The sequence below is a fragment of the Alligator mississippiensis genome, chromosome 2, assembly GCF_030867095.1.
Source record: "Alligator mississippiensis isolate rAllMis1 chromosome 2, rAllMis1, whole genome shotgun sequence".
NCBI classification, from domain to species: Eukaryota; Metazoa; Chordata; order Crocodylia; family Alligatoridae; genus Alligator; species Alligator mississippiensis.
Window position 1 is genome coordinate 28,754,121 of NC_081825.1, and position 18,064 is coordinate 28,772,184.

At 45.5% G+C, this 18,064-nt stretch overlaps 1 long non-coding RNA gene across 1 annotated transcript in view; it reads left to right on the forward strand.

Moving 5' to 3' along the window:
- The first annotated feature begins 35 nt into the window (after nt 1-35).
- LOC109281173 (uncharacterized) overlaps nt 36-18,064 on the forward strand; it is a 28,790-nt gene continuing 10,761 nt past the window's right edge. The window contains exons 1-2 of the long non-coding RNA XR_002087742.2: nt 36-426; nt 2,553-2,687. This is a non-coding gene — a long non-coding RNA (uncharacterized LOC109281173). The remainder of the gene's footprint in view (nt 427-2,552; nt 2,688-18,064) is intronic.

The window sequence follows — 18,064 nt, forward strand, 5'->3', positions numbered from 1 at the left end:
GTGACGCAGCCGCCGCGTGTCTCGCACCAAGGGCCCTGCTCCGCCCGCCCGCCCGCCCGCCCGCCGCGGGGACCCGGCACAGCCCGTCCGGCGGGGATGCTGCTGCCCACCCCCAAAGAGGACGTGGCGTGTGTGTTTCCCACGGGCTCCCCCGAGCCTCTTTGTCCTCCCACGCGGCCCCGCACCCCGGGGGATCGCCCAGCCGCCCGCACAGCGCACCTGGGACCCCGGGCTGGTGATCGCCCCCCTGCTTCCTCCCTCCCGGGCTGTGATCGGGGAGGAAGGGCCATAAAGGACTGGCTGCCAGCTACTGAAATGGGAAGGGCAGAGGTAGCAGCCCTCTGAAAATGCGCAGCGTCTCCAGCTCTCTGCAGCAGGATGTGATCACATCGCGGGGCTGGTTTGTGCTCAGTGCCCATAGAAAAGGTAAGGGTTAGAGACTGAGAGTTTATCCGTACTTGGGATTCAGCGGTTAGTTCACAGAAGCAGCTGTAACGTCACCGGTGCAAACATCCCAGTGTCCAGAAGGAAGGAGCAGTGCAAACCAGGGGCCGCCGTGTTTGATTGAGCCCATTCTCAGAGCCACCTCGTGGGTGCAAACACGGCTGTGTCTGTCTGATAGCACCGGCTCCACTGAGGGAATCAAGGCGGATCCCGAACATGGACAAGCCTTCACTTTAAATAAAAGTTCAAATCTTTACCCCAGGTAGCTGCTTCACATTCCTACTTGCAGAGAGCACACTTCTCTGAGGTTGAATTTAACCTTGAAAGCCTTAATAGGCTTTTTCTTTCTTTCTTTGTAACACCAGTAGTTTGGAGGTAAGGTTAGTAGAGGGATGTGTGGCCTCAGCTGCCTAAAATATTTTCCTTTCCATAGGAAACTGTCTATACTCAAAGTAAATTCAAGTTTTGATTTTTAGAAATGGTAAAATTAGAGTAATATTAGACTGAATATTATGTGTGTCACTGCAAATGACTGAGGATGGGATTTTAATAAATGATCAATATTAGCTTAAGTCTCCTCTTGACTTCAATAGGAGCTTTTTTATGCTAGACTGATTGAATCTTTTTGCTCATGGCCACTTAGGCTCCAAAGATGTAGCTAAGGAGAACTGATTAAACTATACAGTGTGTTCACAGAGGCAGATTATACATCCATGTTTTTGTGCTCTTTGGTGGCATTCCTATTCATACATTGCTGCTCACTGTGTGGCGCCTGCCCAAACCTGCAGCCTACATGGTCATGTTATCCTCCCAGTGGGGCTCCTCAGGGGTTGGAAATTTGGCAGCAGGAGAGCAGTGGCAGCATTAATTGACACAGCTTCCAGAGTGGTGGTAATTAACACTGCCACCACTCTCCCACCAAATTTTTGGGTATATGGAGAGCCTCAGAGGACAGAGCCCCATGTTCCAGTGGAAGGGCTTACTCCACAGTCAGTCTGGCACACGGAGTTGGGCCAGCACACTGGCTCCAGCCGTGGTCGGATCCAGCTCACCGGAACACCCCACAGTCAGATCTAGTGTGCAGGATTGGGTTGGCAAAGTGGGGTGCTTTCTGGCTGGATCCAGCACACCAGATCAGACCTGTGGGCTAATTCCACGCTGAATCAGGCCTGTGGTCTGATCCCATCCATTGACTGACCCTGTGAGACTCATCCGGTCCATGGGGCTGAAAGGTTGAGCAGCACTGCTTACACTGATGGCCAGCCAGTTCCACATGCTTCTTACCTAGGAGGATTACCTAGTTTCTAGATCCAGCATCAGAGCAGCTAACTTCCTCTAAAGAGCCAAATAAATCAGAGATGATCCTGGTGGTGAGTAAAATATTGGAAAGATCTGGATCCATAGCTACAGTGCAGAGGGGGCTAGATCCAGTGAAGGACTTTGGCCCCTGGAGTTGAATCCAGAACCTTGAGTGAGGTTCTCAGGTCCCTGGTCAGTGTGCATGCCTTGGAATTGGATTTAGGTGCCTTGGAATAGGATCTAAAGGCACCAGCAGAGCAACAGGACTGCCTAAAGTCATGGTGGCTGGATGGCTGTTCACTGCAGCCATCTAGACTTAGCCAACAGGAAAAGCTGAGGACTGGGTGAATCTTAAATCTTGTCTCTCGCACACCTTGCTCCAAGTGGCACCTCTGTACACTTGGGACCTATGCCCCTGATCTGTCTCCTGAAGACAAGTGCCTTTTCTTTGAAATAACTGAGCAGGATTCATTTTTTTTAAACAGCCCCTGAAGGAAGAGGAGTTGGTTAGGGTGGTGTGCCTTTCTGCATACTAACCTAATGGGCATCTATAATGTGGGAAACCCAATTAAAATCCTCCACTCTGTCTGTCGGCAACCAATATCTCCCACCAACCAGGAGAAACCAGTTAGAGGTTACTCTGAAGTTGCTCCTTGCTGCTAGGAATGTTTCTGTATTTTACATGAAGCAGTCCTGGGAACAGGGACCAGAATCCAAGATCTGCCTCCCGCTAAGTTTCTTAATGAGTTGTGCTGCCTCATGCTATATATGGCCCAATGCACAATGGCTGTCTTTGTACCATGATACAGGTGCAACAGGAGGAGCGGAGAGTTCTCAGCCTGCAGAATAGCTGACAGCCTGGTGGTTAGGTGATCATATGGAAGACATGGTTTTTAATCCCTGCTGCATCTGAAGAGAATTGAACCTGGATTTCTCATTTTCTGGTGAGGTGTTTTTAACTCCTGCCATTATGGCATACAAGAGGCCATGACATGAACCATGATGACAATATTTTTTAGAACTGGTAGCCAGCACTGCATTTATTCTGTCAGTGCGTGTCCAATATGCACTGAGATTCCTTACCATATCTAGCTCCCCAGGTGCCCTGAGCAAAAAAATACCTAGTTTTGGGGCTGATGCATGATAGGCACTGAGCTGACAGGCAGTTCTGGGCATATACAAAAGCAGAAGTAACAGGCAGCCAGGGTCAAAATGTGTGGCATGTATGAGTTTTTGGTTGTAGCCGTGTTGGTCTAAGGACATGGGCACTCAGAACCTTGCCTGGCATATATGGGTGTTTCCAAGGTCAGATGGCAGTGGAGTGGGGTTTCAAGTTTGGTAGAATTTAGACACTTAAGTTCTTAAGTCTACAATAGACACTGAGGCTACGCATAAAATTTTGTTTTCACTGAAGTTAATTGATAAAACTTCTAATTGACATCTGTGAAGCCATGATTTCATCCTCTTGTCTTCAGATTGCAAAACTGAGTGAATTTGACTTGGAAGTAATTTAATAGATTTCATAGACATTAGGGCTGGAAGGGACCTCGGAAGATCATCGAGTCCAGCCCCCCGCCCAAAGGGCAGGAAGTCAGCTGGGGTCATAGGATCCCAGCAAGATAAGCATCCAGTTTCATCTTGAAGGTGTTCAATGAAGGCGCTTGAACAACCTCCGGTGGCAGGCTGTTCCAGACCTTGGGGGCTCGGACAGTAAAGAAATTCTTCCTTATGTCCAGCCTGAAACGATCTTGTAGTAGTTTGTGACCATTCGACCTCGTCATCCCTTGGGGCGCTCTGGTGAACAAACATTCCCCCAGATACTGGTGGTCACCCCTGATAAACTTGTAGGTGGCCATCAGATCACCCCTGAGCCTGCGCTTTTCCAGGCTAAAGAGCCCCAGGGCTCTCAGCCTGTCATTGTAGGGTCTGCTTCCCTGACCTCTGATCATGCGCGTGGCTCTTCTCTGGACTCTCTCAAGCTTCTCCACATCCTTTTTGAATTGTGGAGCCCAAAACTGGACGCAGTACTCCAGCTGCGGCCTCACTAAGGCCGAGAACAGGGGGAGAATGACGTCCCGGGATTTGCTTGAGAAGCATCTATGGATGCAAGCCAGCGTTTTGGTCACTTTACTAGCCGCAGCATCGCATTGCAGGCTCATGTTCATCTTGTGTTCAGTGATGACCCCCAAGTCTCTTTCTTCCATGCAACCCTGCAACACCCTATGGGGAGAATCATTTTAATCTCAGTTAAAGTGATAATACAAAGTATGTGTTTATTCCCACTTTTTCATGTGTTCTTTTAGGAACTAGAATATTACTAATTTCCTTTATCATCTCTTCTTTTTCGTTATTTCCCAAATAACCGATTTTTCCTTCTGTTTCTCAGAGAACACCATCCAAATGGATTTTCCTTTCTTGACTATGCTTTTGTCATAAGCCTCACTGAAAATGTCAATGTCATCAGTATAATTCTGGGAAGTACAGTTTAATTAGTTATTCTGCTGGCTTGGTTTTGCAGCAGCAAAACCAACTGAATAGCAGACCAGCATAAACTGTGCCAATTTTCCTACTTTTTCCACAGTTTTCAAAATTTCTCAGTGGAATGGCATATTTCAAAAAATGTGTATAGGATTCACAGGATACTCCAAAGCCAGCATACAGCATTTTAAGACAGGTTAAATTTGGAGTCTGAACTGTTTGTTTGCATCTTTTTCAATCATTTGAGCTATCAATTCTGATCTTTATTTAGAATCTTACACGCATAGTTTACCAAATCAGTTCTTCTGGCAAATATGACCAGTGTTAGTTCATACTTCTTGACTACATATAGGTTTCTTATGGAGTTTGTTCTGGTTGTTCTTTACTAGATCTTATTCCATTTATTTTCTTTATAGGTCAGTGGCCTAGGACTCAGGAGACCTGGATTCTATTCCTAGCTTTGCAACTAAGCAAGTTGGTTTGCTTCCCTGTACCTTTGTTTCCTTTACCTGTTTTCCTTTCCTTTATCTGTTTTGTCTATTTAGATGGTAAGCTACTTGAGACACACAAATCATTCACAAATTCTAAGTCAGCCAACAAATGCATTACCAGCAAAAATGGTTGATATAGGGTATGTTTACTTTTCTAATATCCTATCTGTTGTGAACGGAACCAAAAATTACAACACAGTCAAACTACATACCTGGTTAACACGTATTAAAAAATGGAGCAGATAGATTTGCAGTTTTCCATGAACTGAAATGCATATTACTCTGCACAGTCAGTCAAAAAAATGGTACTTCATGGCTTTTATGTTACTTAGATGCATTCACCATGTGCCACAAAATGCTGCCTATCCGGTATATGAGAGTGGTTTGCAGCTCCTACTGAGCTGTATTCTCACAGGCAATAGTTGAGATAAATAAAATGAATAATATTTCTACTTTAAAAGATTAACATTTTATAAATTACTTGGATTTGTTAGGAAAAGAAAAATATTACCTATGGTGTAATGAAATCTACTCTCAGATGGAAGAAGGGCTTTTCAGAAACAATGACTACTGCAGTTGATCATTTTATTTTGGCAGACTTCTATTCCTCAGTATGCAAATAATTTTATTGAATTGGACAGATGAATAAACCACGGATGGATGAGTGTAATCCATTCAATGGTGTATGCAGCCAAAGCCACTTGAAGTGCATCACAAATCCATATGATGGTCACAAGTGCACTTGACAATATAATACTGGGAACAAACCTGCAATGGCAAAGAGATTAAACAGATGACTGACTAGGTCCTTTCCATCCTTAACATCTATAATTTTAAATTGGGATCCCTGAGTTAGCTAAAAGAGATGCAAAATTAGCATGTACCTAAACAGCTCACTATTGATTATGCATCGGAGGAAGCCTGTGGACCATTTTTATTCCAGAAAATGCATTTATTACATTGTGCTCCTGATGCAACCATTTCAAACAAAATATGTAAGAGAGATAAAGACCTAATTATCGTCTTACATAAAACATACCTCTTAGCCATTTTTTCCACTGAATATGCCCAGTCTGTTCCAATGTCTGTTAGCATGAACAGCTTTATCTTGGCTGGACTACGTATCAGAATTACATAAACTGATTGCATATATCTTCCTGTCCTTCCATCAGTGTATAAGTTGTTCTACAGCTTTGTGCTACACAGTTCTGGAACAGCAATCAACTTTTAAAAAAAAATTCCTGTCATTGCTAGGCTTAAAAAGACCCAGAGATGTTAATACCACACAGAAACCAACTTTTCTATAAGAAAGTGAACAATGCACTGTACCCAGCAGCTGCTACAATGAATGGGTTGGTGCCTTTTGTTCTAGCCAGCCCCATCTCCTGCTATAATGCTATAACATGACAAAAAAAAATTATATCTATATATATATATATATATATATATATATATATATTGGAGGCTGAGGAAACCGGTATGTATAGTTGAAAAACCCTATAAATGGCATGCTAGATTCTTAAAATGAATAGTTGATGCAAGAGGACTTGTTAGCTATTTCATCTTCAGTGTATAAGTAGCAGTTGTCATAGATGGATTGCTACCACTGGCCACAATAAAAAAATATAAGGAATCGGATAATAAATCACAAGTCAGTAGTTGGAGTTTAGTTTTGCTCTCCATTTCTCGTGTTCCTTGGCAAGTCTCAGAAACAAAGTTGTCAATGAAAGAACCCAAGATGTAAAGGTATTTAGGCACCTAACTTCAGGTATAAAAAATTAATACTTTTAAAAATCTGGTCTTCAGTACAACTGGCTGCTACAGCCACTGCTTAGTGGAGTTTACATTTAATTCAGGGTTGGGCAATTATTTTGACTGGAGGACCAGATTAGTTTTGGTGAGCAGTCAAAGACGGCAAGGGTAGTCCTGCCCCTTAACAGGTGCCCTGCCCCCTGCTTGCCATCTTGGGACCAGAAGCTGCCCTCTCGCCCCCAACCTTTGCCACCAAAAGTACCCTCTCCCCGCTATTCCCTGTCCCCTCCCCTTGGCCCCTGGAAGTACTCCTTTTGGCAGGGGGGATTTGCCATCTTGGACCCAGAAAAAAACCAAATCATATACTAAACATCAAACATCTACTCTAACATATTTTTATTTTATTTTTGTTCTTATTTAAGTGTGTTTGCATAGTGTATATAGAGGTGATTGCATAATAGCTCAAAATAAAGTCTTAATCTTGTATATTGTATATTGTATGGCAGGGTGTGCAGTTTGTGAAGGAGTGTGGGAGGGATGAGTGTGGAGTTTGTGGGATTCATAGATTCATAGATGTTAGGGTCGGAAGGGACCTCAATAGATCATTGAGTCCAACCCCCTGCATAAGCAGGAAAGAGTGCTGGGTTCAGATGACCCCAGCTAGATGCCTATCTAACCTCCTCTTGAAGACCCCCAGGGTAGGGGAGAGCACCACCTCCCTTGGGAGCCCGTTCCAGACCTTGGCCACTCGAACTGTGAAGAAGTTCTTCCTAATGTCCAGTCTAAATCTGCTCTCTGCTAGCTTGTGGCCATTGTTTCTTGTAACCCCCGGGGGCGCCTTGGTGAATAAATACTCACCAATTCCCTTCTGTGCCCCCGTGATGAACTTATAGGCAGCCACAAGGTCGCCTCTCAACCATCTCTTGCGGAGGCTGAAAAGGTCCAGTTTCTCTAGTCTCTCCTCGTAGGGCTTGGTCTGCAAGCCCTTAACCATACGAGTGGCCCTTCTCTGGACACTCTCCAGGTTATCTGCATCCTTTTTGAAGTGTGGCGCCCAGAATTGCACGCAGTACTCCAACTGCGGTCTGACCAGCGCCATATAGAGGGGAAGTATCACCTCCTTGGACCTATTCGTCATGCATCTGCTGATGCACGATAAAGTGCCATTGGCTTTTCTGATGGCTTCGTCACACTGCCAGCTCATGTTCATCTTGGAGTCCACTAGGAGGGTGAGTGTGGGTGCCTACCACACGCCCCTCCTGGTGCACAGCCCTGCTGCTGCTTAGGGCACTCCTGGCCCACTGCAGGCAGAACTCCCCAGCAGCGTGCGGCTCCAGCTGAATCCCAGGAGCTGCACATGGCAGCATGGAGCTGACCCGGCCTAATGGCATGCAGTTCCTGGCTGCAATGCTGGGACCCACACGTCACAGCATGGAGCCAGCCCAGCCCAGCCTGATGGCACGTGGTTCCTGGCTGCAATGCCAGGACCGGCACATGGAGGCACAGAGCTGGTATGGCCCGATGGCATGCAGTTCCCAGCTGCAATGTCTCTGGAGCCCTTCTTACCTGAATTTCCACTCTTGGACTGAGGGAGGGACGGGAAACAGCCACACGGTCACCAGGAAGAAGCCTCTGCTAGTCAGAAGCTTCTGGTCTCCAGAAGTATCTGGGGGTGGTACAGGGCAGGTCAGGCTGGGGTTGGGGTTGGTTGCTCCACAATCAGAGCCTGAGTTGCTACTGCCTTTTGCAGCCAGCACCTGCCATCTGCTTTCAGACAGGCAGCCATGGGCCAGTAGTCATTTCTTTTAGAAGGGCCCCATGGATTAGATAGAGTGACTTGGTGGGCCAGATGTAGCCTGCAGCCATATTTTGCCTGCCCCGATTTAATTCCTAAGAACTTAAGAGTAACTAGGACAATTGGGCTTGCCACTGCCAAAACTCCACTCATCACCAAAATCTCTTTCTGATGTCTCAATTGAAGAGGAGTTTTCAAAGTCAGCTACACAGAAACACTATTGGGAAAAGAATTTCTACATACAAACACAATTATATACACCATTTACAGGCATAGAAAGCTTTTGGTTTACAACCCAGTGATAACCAGGAATTCTAGTTTTCCCCAATTAAAAAACCCCCCCCACAAATTCTCTGCTTAAAAACCCCAAATCTATGATTACAATGAAAGGCTACTATATATATATAGGTATCGGTGGAACACAATGTTTTCTTGAAATATTTAAAATTTCAAAGCAATTCAGAAGCTTACCAGTGCCTCAATCACTAAAATAAAATAAATTCTAAATACTTATACATTTTGGTATTTGATTATGAGTTTTTTATCATGGAAAATCAGAGCTCCCCCTGTCCCCTTAGCTCACAAGATGCAGGTCCAGGGCCCTCACTCCCAAGCCACAGCCCCCCAGCCCTGCCGGTGCCCCTCACTCCCCCTCCCCCCACAGCCCTTTTGGTACCCCTCACCCCCACCACAGCCCCGTGACCCTGTTCATGCCCCTCCCCCTCCCCCACAGCCCCCTGGCACTGCTGGTATCTCTCATTCCTGCCTATAGCCCCGTGCCCCCCCAGCCCTGCCCAAGGGGACCCCCAGCTGCCAGGGCTACAGAGCCAGGGACTCAGGTCCACAGCCCCCTGCTCCCCGCAGCAGCGCCCGAGCCTTGGCTGCCGCCCGCAGGAGGCAGCAGCTGCTGCAGCAGAGCGGAGCGCAGAGCCTGGTTCCCCCCTGCTGCCAGCCCACTGTGAGGTTGGGGGGGGGCAGCTCCCCACTGCTGTGCACATGCTCCTGGGCTGGGGCAAAGACCCATGCCCCCCAGATCTGTGCATGGGGTGGCAGCAGGGGCAGGCCACCTGCTGCGGGCTCGGGTTGCCTGCTCTGATGCCCTGTCCCGGGGCCTCCACTTCAGATTCTCCTCCTTAAGCACCATTCCTAGTTTTCCTATCCCTTCTCCCACTATCTCCCTGGCCAGACGAATAAAAGCGGCATGCCACAAAACAGGTTCTACCTGACACAGGCTGAACAGATGCAGATCTGAAGGAACGCAGAGAACCCTGTAGGGTAGTTGGCAGCCATTTAAGCACTGTCCTCAGTCAAGCTAACAAAAAGCTCTCTCGAACTCAAAGACAGCTGGGGTCTCTCAGCTGGCCAGCTGCTTCTACAGTGCCCAGTCCTGGACCACAGCCATACACACCAGTTGCTAAACAATGCGGGGATACATGGCAGCTCAGGAGGCTGCACAAAGAGGCAGCCACACACACAGCACAACCCCATCATGAAGCAATCTGCGATGCCTCAGTACTCAATTTTAAGTAGGTGGCTCTCAGGGATGAAGTTTCTGCACTATGATTAGGCACTAAGCTAGGCAAAACAGCACATGCCTGGCAGTGAGAAAGATTTAACCAACCCATGGCTGTGTAACATGCATATGTACAGCCACAGCCTGGTACACGGGCACTCATGTTTGGAGCACCCAGCACTACCCATACACTGAGCTGGTGGTACCACATGCCTTTATAAGGGGGTCGCATTAGTCCCTTTTGCCAATTGACAAGCTACCTATGAGGTGCTGTTATCTGGGCAGCACCACAGAGAGGTGTTTGTTATGCCCGGGGCCACTTGGGCTAGGGACAGACATTGCACATAAACCAGTTTAAGTGATAAGAAACTGGTTTAAACCTGTAACAGAACAGATATGCAGTGCACATAAACCAGTTTGAAAATGGCTGAAACAAGTTTGAGATAAACCTGGTTGAATGTATTATCAGACTTAACTGATTTGGCTCAAACCGGTTTATGCAATGTCTGTCCCAGACCCCTTGCTGGTTTAAGATAAATCAGACACCCCCAGAACACTGGTATGCTCTCTGGGCTGGGCAGGACTCTCTGCTTCACAACAGAGCTGGCCCCTCCCCTCTGTTCCCTGCCTGCAGCTCCAGAACAGGCTGCTCCCCACCTCCCCCTCACCACTCCCTGCTAAGCAGAAATTCCCCGCTCCCCTCTGCCTCACTTAGGAGGTGTCTGTGTATTAGCTAGCAGACCACATGCTGACTACAGTCTGTGCTGAATCATAGTTTCATAGTTGGTAGGGTCGGAAGGGACCTAAGCAGATTATCTAGTCCGACCCCCTGCCATGGGCAGGAAAGGATGCTGGGGTCAAATGACCCCAGCTAGGTGGCTGTCTAGCCTCCTTTTCAAGACCCCCAGGGTAGGGGTGAGCACCACTTCCCTTGGAAGTTGGTTCCAGCTCCTAGCCACCCTGACAGTGAAATAGTGCCTCCTGATCAACAGGCAGAATCAACAGGTAGCTGGTAATGTCCCTCTGTTGTTTTCTTAATGGGGTGATAAATGCTGAGTTAGGGGTGATAAACACTGTCATCAATTCCTGCTGGGCTAATCATAGTGTCCTGCCAGAGCTTGGCCGTGTCCCCCCTCAGCTCAGTACTGTGGAAGGAAGGGAGGGCTGCTCTAGTGCTCCCCAGCCTGAACCACTGCAGGTATGTGCCTGTATTTCTGGGATGTCTGTCTGGTTACAATACTGATTTAGCCTAGCCCGGTTAGACTAACCTGCAAAGACTGAATCAGTTCAGGCTCAGGCTTTTTGAATGTCTGTCCCTAGCCTTAAAAAGAAACAGAGCACGGCTACCTCCCAGGGCCCACATGAATCATATTGGAGTGTATATGGGAGTTGGCTGTTGGAGTGTGTGCTTTTGTGCAGGTGCATACATGTAAAAATGTTGGAACTTTTACAACCCCAGCTGGAAGTGCATAAGAGCATTAAGCACACAGATTTCCTTTTGTTTCAGGGTGCTGGCAGCCAGCCAGTTTGAATCACTCCTCAGGACTTAGGTGTCCAATTCCTGCCTATGTCCAGTTATCAGCAACTGAGAAATAAACCTGACCTGAGTCATAAAACCAAATTTTGCTCTGATTTACTTTGGAACCTGGCTTCACAGAAGTTAGAAGGAATGTAAATCAGAATTTCATCCATCGAGCCTGCCCAAGACCCAAACAACACTGGGACTTGTGTAGTCTGGAATAAGCACTTCCAGTTCTATTTTGTGAACTGGAAAGAAGCCTTGGCTGAGCAAGCAAGATGTGTGCTGAGCTTGTTTCTGTTAGATGGCATTCTAGGAAATGATGCTAGAATAACATCTTGTTTAGGGGACAAGTTTAGTACAATTTTCCTGGTGTCATGGAATGAAGCTACGTTTAAATAAGTTTAAGATTATGATCCCTAAAAGAGAGAAAAAGCAAGAAGACAAAGCAGTCTAACTCCTGTCACGAACAGAAATATATCTCATGTCCAGTTCTCAGCCTCTGAGAGGCTGCAGTGACAGGACATACCAGCATTTTTCCATCTGGAGAAAGTGACAGTTCTAGAAAGGTGTCCTCACCACTACAGCACTGGGAAGCTGATTAGCAGAACTTTCGTTTTCACCACAACTTAAACAGAGATTTAAAAATACCCATAATTCTCTTTCTTTAAAAGAAAAAGATAAAATTATGCTTGTGACTACTGCTGCATTGGAAGTTACTGGTGCCACATTCAAGTCTGCTGCGGCCTCCTTTCTTTGTTGTTTGTGGTTCCTTGATACAATCAGCTGAAATGGCTCTGTGGAGCCACTACAATTTGTCATGTCAGTGCATCTGAAAACAGTTGAACATACTATGTCACACACTGTTGAGTTATCAACTGATGCTTCCGAGATTAGGAACAGTGCTGATACAGAGGAATGCAGCAATCACTTGTGCAAGAAAAGCTTTCATAAAAAGGCACAAACTGCTGAAATAAAGAAAGTGTTAGCCTCTTGTCTGCCACGTGTTTCAGAAATGTGTTTACCCAAACACAGTCAGTCTCTTCCAAATCTGTTTTCAACTCTATCAAAGGCTGGTTGCATGCACTGAGGAAAAAGCTCTCTTAAATAAGACAGCTCACAAACCACTCGGCCCAGTCCTAACACACCAGCGATCTTCACAAATAGCCATTTGTGAAGTAGTGTATTTTTAGCACTGACATGATGCTTTCTTAGCTTAATTCATCTGAGGAATTGAAAACACTTTGCAAATAGTCAATAAGGCTTCACAGCATCCTTGGGAGGTAGTTATTCTTGTTTATATAAAGGGGAAAAATAAATCTGGGAGAGGTTGCAATTTACCCAAGGATTTTTCAGAAAAGTGTAGCAGAGAAGAGAATAACAAGCAATTTCTTTAAACAACAGAACCTTCTCTTCGTTCCTAACACACAAACTGGAAAACAGATGTGACAATAAATGAGTATGTGCAACAGTAGCACCCCCACGGGCAGCTATGACATTCCCTACTGGCTAATATAATCCTGGCCCACACTCCAGCTCTTCAGAGTACCCCTGTGGCTACCTCACCTGCCACACCTTGATGTAAAGGTTACAGCACATAGTAAGGCTGCCCCAGTGTGTTAGTGTGACCCTGGTGATGCTGTCTATAGTCTCACTTCAATTAGCCGGACCCTCGGTCCTTGTCACCAGATCCTCAGTCCATTAACAAATTTATTTCACTTATTCACCCTACTCATTCCATGCTGGCACTAAGCTTGCCCTCTGTGCACTGATTATGTCCCTACAAGCCGTAATAGCCTTAGGGCGCTGATCATGACCCACTTGGCCCTAATCGTGCCTTAAGGCTCTAATCATGGCCTCCAGCCTCCCCCATGGCCACAGCCATGCTTCATGGGGCTTACTTTGACTTCATTTACTGGGTCTTCTGGCCTCTCAACTTACTAAGCCTGCTGGCTCTCCTTTTCTCCTGAGCCCCTAGCCAACCTTTGGTTTCTGCCCCTTCCAGGTTTCAGCTCCGCTGGCCAGACTTTAAGGCCAAGGGTCCAGGGGCAGGCTAATTTTGGCCTCAGCCCTGCCTGGGCTTCACCCCCACTATCTAGGCCTCGTTGCCCTTAGCCTTGGCCCTGTCTTGGCTTCTGCCCCACTTTCTGGGCTTCAGCCGCCTTGGCCTCAACCCCTTTGCACCCCTGCCCAATGCAAGGCTCCAGATATAGAATGCCCCAGGTCTGCTGTCCTCCTTTCTTCAAGTAACAGAGGCCTTGGCCCCCATGTGACAAGATTTTTAATAACATTTGAAATTGTCAGGCATTGAAGCGAAATGGATGAGGAAACATCAGTGTTAATTACTACTCATACTAGCTAGTTTCCTGGGAATGGAGGAGATAAATACCAGTTGAAATAAATTCAGAGATCAAGTGGTGATGATACAGAAAGCAGCAACATGCAAAAACAGTGATTCTCTCATTTTTTGTTTATTAATACTGGACTTAGAAATGAGCTGGGAATGAAAGAATGGTAATGAAGAGGGGAAGTCAAAATTACTGAGAACAGGCATATGAAGTGCAATTTGGACATACAAGAATTAGAAACAACTGATGAGTCAGTAATATGATGGTAAAAAATATAGATGCACTAACAATTTATCATGGGATAAAAGGGATTAAAGGGGTCACTGGTCACTTTTTGTGTTGTGGTAACTACCCTTAGGTAAGTGGAAGCTAAACCTTGGTAGACTAGGCCTCAGTATAGTATACTGTGGTTCAGCTTCATTTTCCACAAGCTATGAGCACACATGGGCATAGCAGGCAAACTGAGTTATGCTAAGGCTCTTAGCAAGAGTCCAGACCTTCCTGGAACTACGCAACAAAATTGAACAGAGTGTCTTCTATGGCACTGGGAGATGAGTGCTGCAATTGGTGCACTAAGAGAGCAAGGCACAACAGTTTCCTTATAAGGAATGTGCTTGACACAGTGCCAGAGGATTGGACAATTTGGGATGAGAAAATTACAAAAGTAATGAACAAACTAAGGGAAGATGTGTTAGCACGTGGTGATTCTTGCAGGACAGACCCAGCTGCTGTGTGTCCCAGCTGGAACAGTGGGGAAGCCAGAAATTAACACCCAGCAGAAGACAGGAGGCCTGGTACCCCTGAAGGTCACTACTGTAACATCTAAGGAGCCACTTGCCAGGTTGTATTATGGGGAGGAAACCTGTTATATTGTGTAGAAGTTACTATTAAAGTTCCCTTGATACCAAATTGGATGAGTTTCCTTGTCAATCCTGGGGACAGTCTCTGGCAAAAAGAATCCTGTTGGTAACAATGGCAGAGCAGCTGACATGCAGTAAAGCTCTGTCGTTTTCTCTCATGATAAGCTATTTGTATGTCCATACCCTAAGACTTGGATATCCACATTTATGAAAGACACTGGCCAAATTCTAACAATCTGGATGTCTAAGATTATGATTCTAAAATAATATTTAGACACTTAAATAAAAGGATCTCATGGAGCAGCTCCTCAAGGAATCCATTTCTAAGCACTTGGAGGAGAAAAGGGTGATTAGGAACAGTCAGCATGGATTTACCAAGAGCAAGTCATGCCTGACCAACCTGATTGCCTTTTATGATGAAGTGACTGGCTCTGTGGATGCAGGGAGACTGGTGGATGTGTACCTTGATTTTAGCAAGGCTTTTAGTAAGATCTCCCACAACATTCTCACAAGCAAGCCAAGGAAGTACGGGCTGGATGAATGGACTGTAAGGTAGATAGAAAACTGGATGGAGCATTGGGCTCAGAGAGTGGCTCAATGTCTAGTTGGCAACCGGCATCAAATGGAGTTCCCCAGGGGTCAGTCCTGGGGCCGGTTTTGTTCAATGTCTTCATCAATGGCCTGGAAGATGGCATAGAGTGCACTCGCAGCAAGTTTGCAGATGACACCAAGTTGGAAGGAGTAGTAGATACACTAGAGGGTAGGGCTAGGATTCAGAGTGACCTAGACAAATTGGAGGATTGGGTCAAAAAGAATCTATTGAGGTTCAGCAAGGACAAGTGCAAAGTCCTGCACTTGGGACAGAACAATCCCATGCACAAGTACAGGCTGGGGGGTGACTGGCTGGGCAGCAGCTCTGCAGAAAAGGACCCGGGGGTTACAGTGGTCAATAAGATGAATATGAGTCAGAAGTGTGTCCTTGTTGCCAAGAAGGCTAATGGCTGCATTGGTAGGTGTGCTGCCAAAAGGTCAAGGGAAGTGATTATTCCCCTCTATTCAGCACTGATGAGGCTACATCTGGAGTACTGTGTTCAGTTTTGCCCCCCCACCCCACTACAAAAAGGATATGGACAGATTGGAGAGAGTCCAGCAGAGGGTGACAAAAATGGTGAGGGGGTGGTGATAAGGAAAGGCTGAGGGAACTGGGCTTAGTCTAGAGAAGAGGAGACTTAAAGCAGGCTTCAACTACCTGAAGGGAGGTTCAAAAGAGGATGGAGCTAGGTTGTTCTCAGTGGTGGCAGATGACAGAACAAGGAGCAATGGTCTCAAGTTGCAGCAAGGGAAGTTTAGATTAGATATTAGGAGGATTTTCTCACTGGGAGGGTAGTAAAACACTGGAACAGGTTACCCAGAGAGGTTGTGGAATCTCCATCCTGGGAGGTTTTCAAAACACAGCTAGACAAAGCTTTGGCTGGGATGATCTGGCTGGGGTTGGTCCTGCTTTGAGTAGGGGGTTGGGCTAAGTGACCTCCTGAGGTCCCCTCCAACGCTAACTTCTATGATTCTAAGTGACCTGAGTTTCTGAAGGAAGGAACATCTACAATTAGGAGTTATTATTGAAGCTGCAGGTATTCAGTCTCTAGAAGTAAATTGAAATTAATTTTTTCTCAGCCTTTCATTGGTTGATCCTGCTTGTGCTTTCAGTTACTTTTGTCTCAGTTATGAAAATGCAATAAAATTTTGGCAATTATGTCTCTTCACAGGTTTTTCAAACAGCATCTGATTAACACAAGGTTGCACAGATATTCAAATGACTCTAATTAAGAGTATTAGATGCAATTCTAAGGATAAGCTCAAATTAACAGCTGAACCACTTTTTAAAAAGTTTCACCAAGCATTCTGGGATAGGACTATGTGTTTCTCTTTGGCCTTGAACCATTTGAAACTAGTTGGTCTGAAGCCAACAGAGGTCTATAATTTAACACTACCGTTTTATATTTAGGCAAGTCATTAGAAGTGAAAAGTTATATAATTCCTCAGAGAAAGCAAAAGAAATATAGGACAAAATGATGCTCAAACACTTCAGTTAAATTAAATCAGTTTAACAGCAGGGTAGCCCTTAAGAATACTAGGAAAAATTTCTAGATACCACAGAAAGAAAAAGTTCGTCTTTAACTTTATGTAATTAAAAACACATTAAACTGATGGGCCAGATTTTCAGAAGCTGCCTTTTAAATACCTGTACGCAGGTTTGAGTTCAATTATTGTCAGTGTGTATTTCAGCTCACTCTAATTTCAGGCACTATCACATCAACACAGAAACCAGAGACACCAGTACCAGCAAACAGGACAGCAAATAAGGAAATTTGAGTAGGGGAGTTCTCTGGGTTGTCTGCCTAGACACTTCAGGCACCTATACACATCACAGACCTCTGTTCTGATGTGTGCTAATTAGCATGCCTTGGAGCAGACTCGATTAATTGAATCTACTGTGAGTCTGCTGGAACATGCTAATTACTGTGCTCCAGCAGCCTCCACATCACATGTATTCAGTGTCCCTGCATTTCAAAATGGTGGCAGGGGTACGTTAACTAAAGCTTATCGAACAAGCTTTAGTTAAAGCACTTCCATGGCCATTTTGAAATGCAGGACACTGAATACACATGACGCTGCAAGTGCTTTAATTAGAGTGGCTCTCAGAGACACTATAATTAAAGCACCCCCCTCCCTGAGCACGTGCATAGACACCCTTCTTATTTCTTAACTTACATTCACTGTAAGCTAGCTGAGTGGAAGTGGGTAAAGAAGGAAGAGGAAATTTTGCAGGAAGTACCAATGGAAGAGGAAGAAGGGGCTAGCAGAAGAATCAACAGGATGGCTGAAAGATGTTGTGATGCCAAAGCTTCTGCCACTGCCAACTCTTCCTCTGCCTGTATTTGTGTGGACTCTGTCCAGGAATGGACGTTGACCACCAAGGCTTCCACCCAGGTTCTGATTTGGCTTACATGTCAAAGAATAATAGAAGCATAGAAAATGAGGGTTGGATGGGATCTCAGGAGGTCATCTAATACAACCGCCTGCTCAGAACAGGACCATCCCCAACTATATCATTCTGGCCAATGCTTTGTCTGCCCAGGTCTTAAAACCTCTAAGGATGGAAATTCCACAACCTCTCTGGGTAATCTGTTCCAGTACTTCACAGCCATCCTAGTGAAAAAGTACTCCTAATACTTCCTAATATGTTCCTAAAATATTTCCAAATATCCAGAGATTCTGGTTTTCTGTTTAAAAATCCCAACTTTTCTTATTAGAATCACAGATTCTCTGATTTATACCCCCCAAATCCATGTTTTTCCAAAATTAAAATGAAACACCAAAAAAAAAAATATATATATATATATATATATAGGTATCAGTTGAACACAATGTTATATTGATATATTTACAATTTCAAAGCAATTTGGAAGCCTACCAGTGCCTCAATCTCTATAACAAAATACATTCTAAATATCTATACATTTTGGTGTTTGATTTTGGTTTTCTTATCATGGAAAATCAGAGCTCT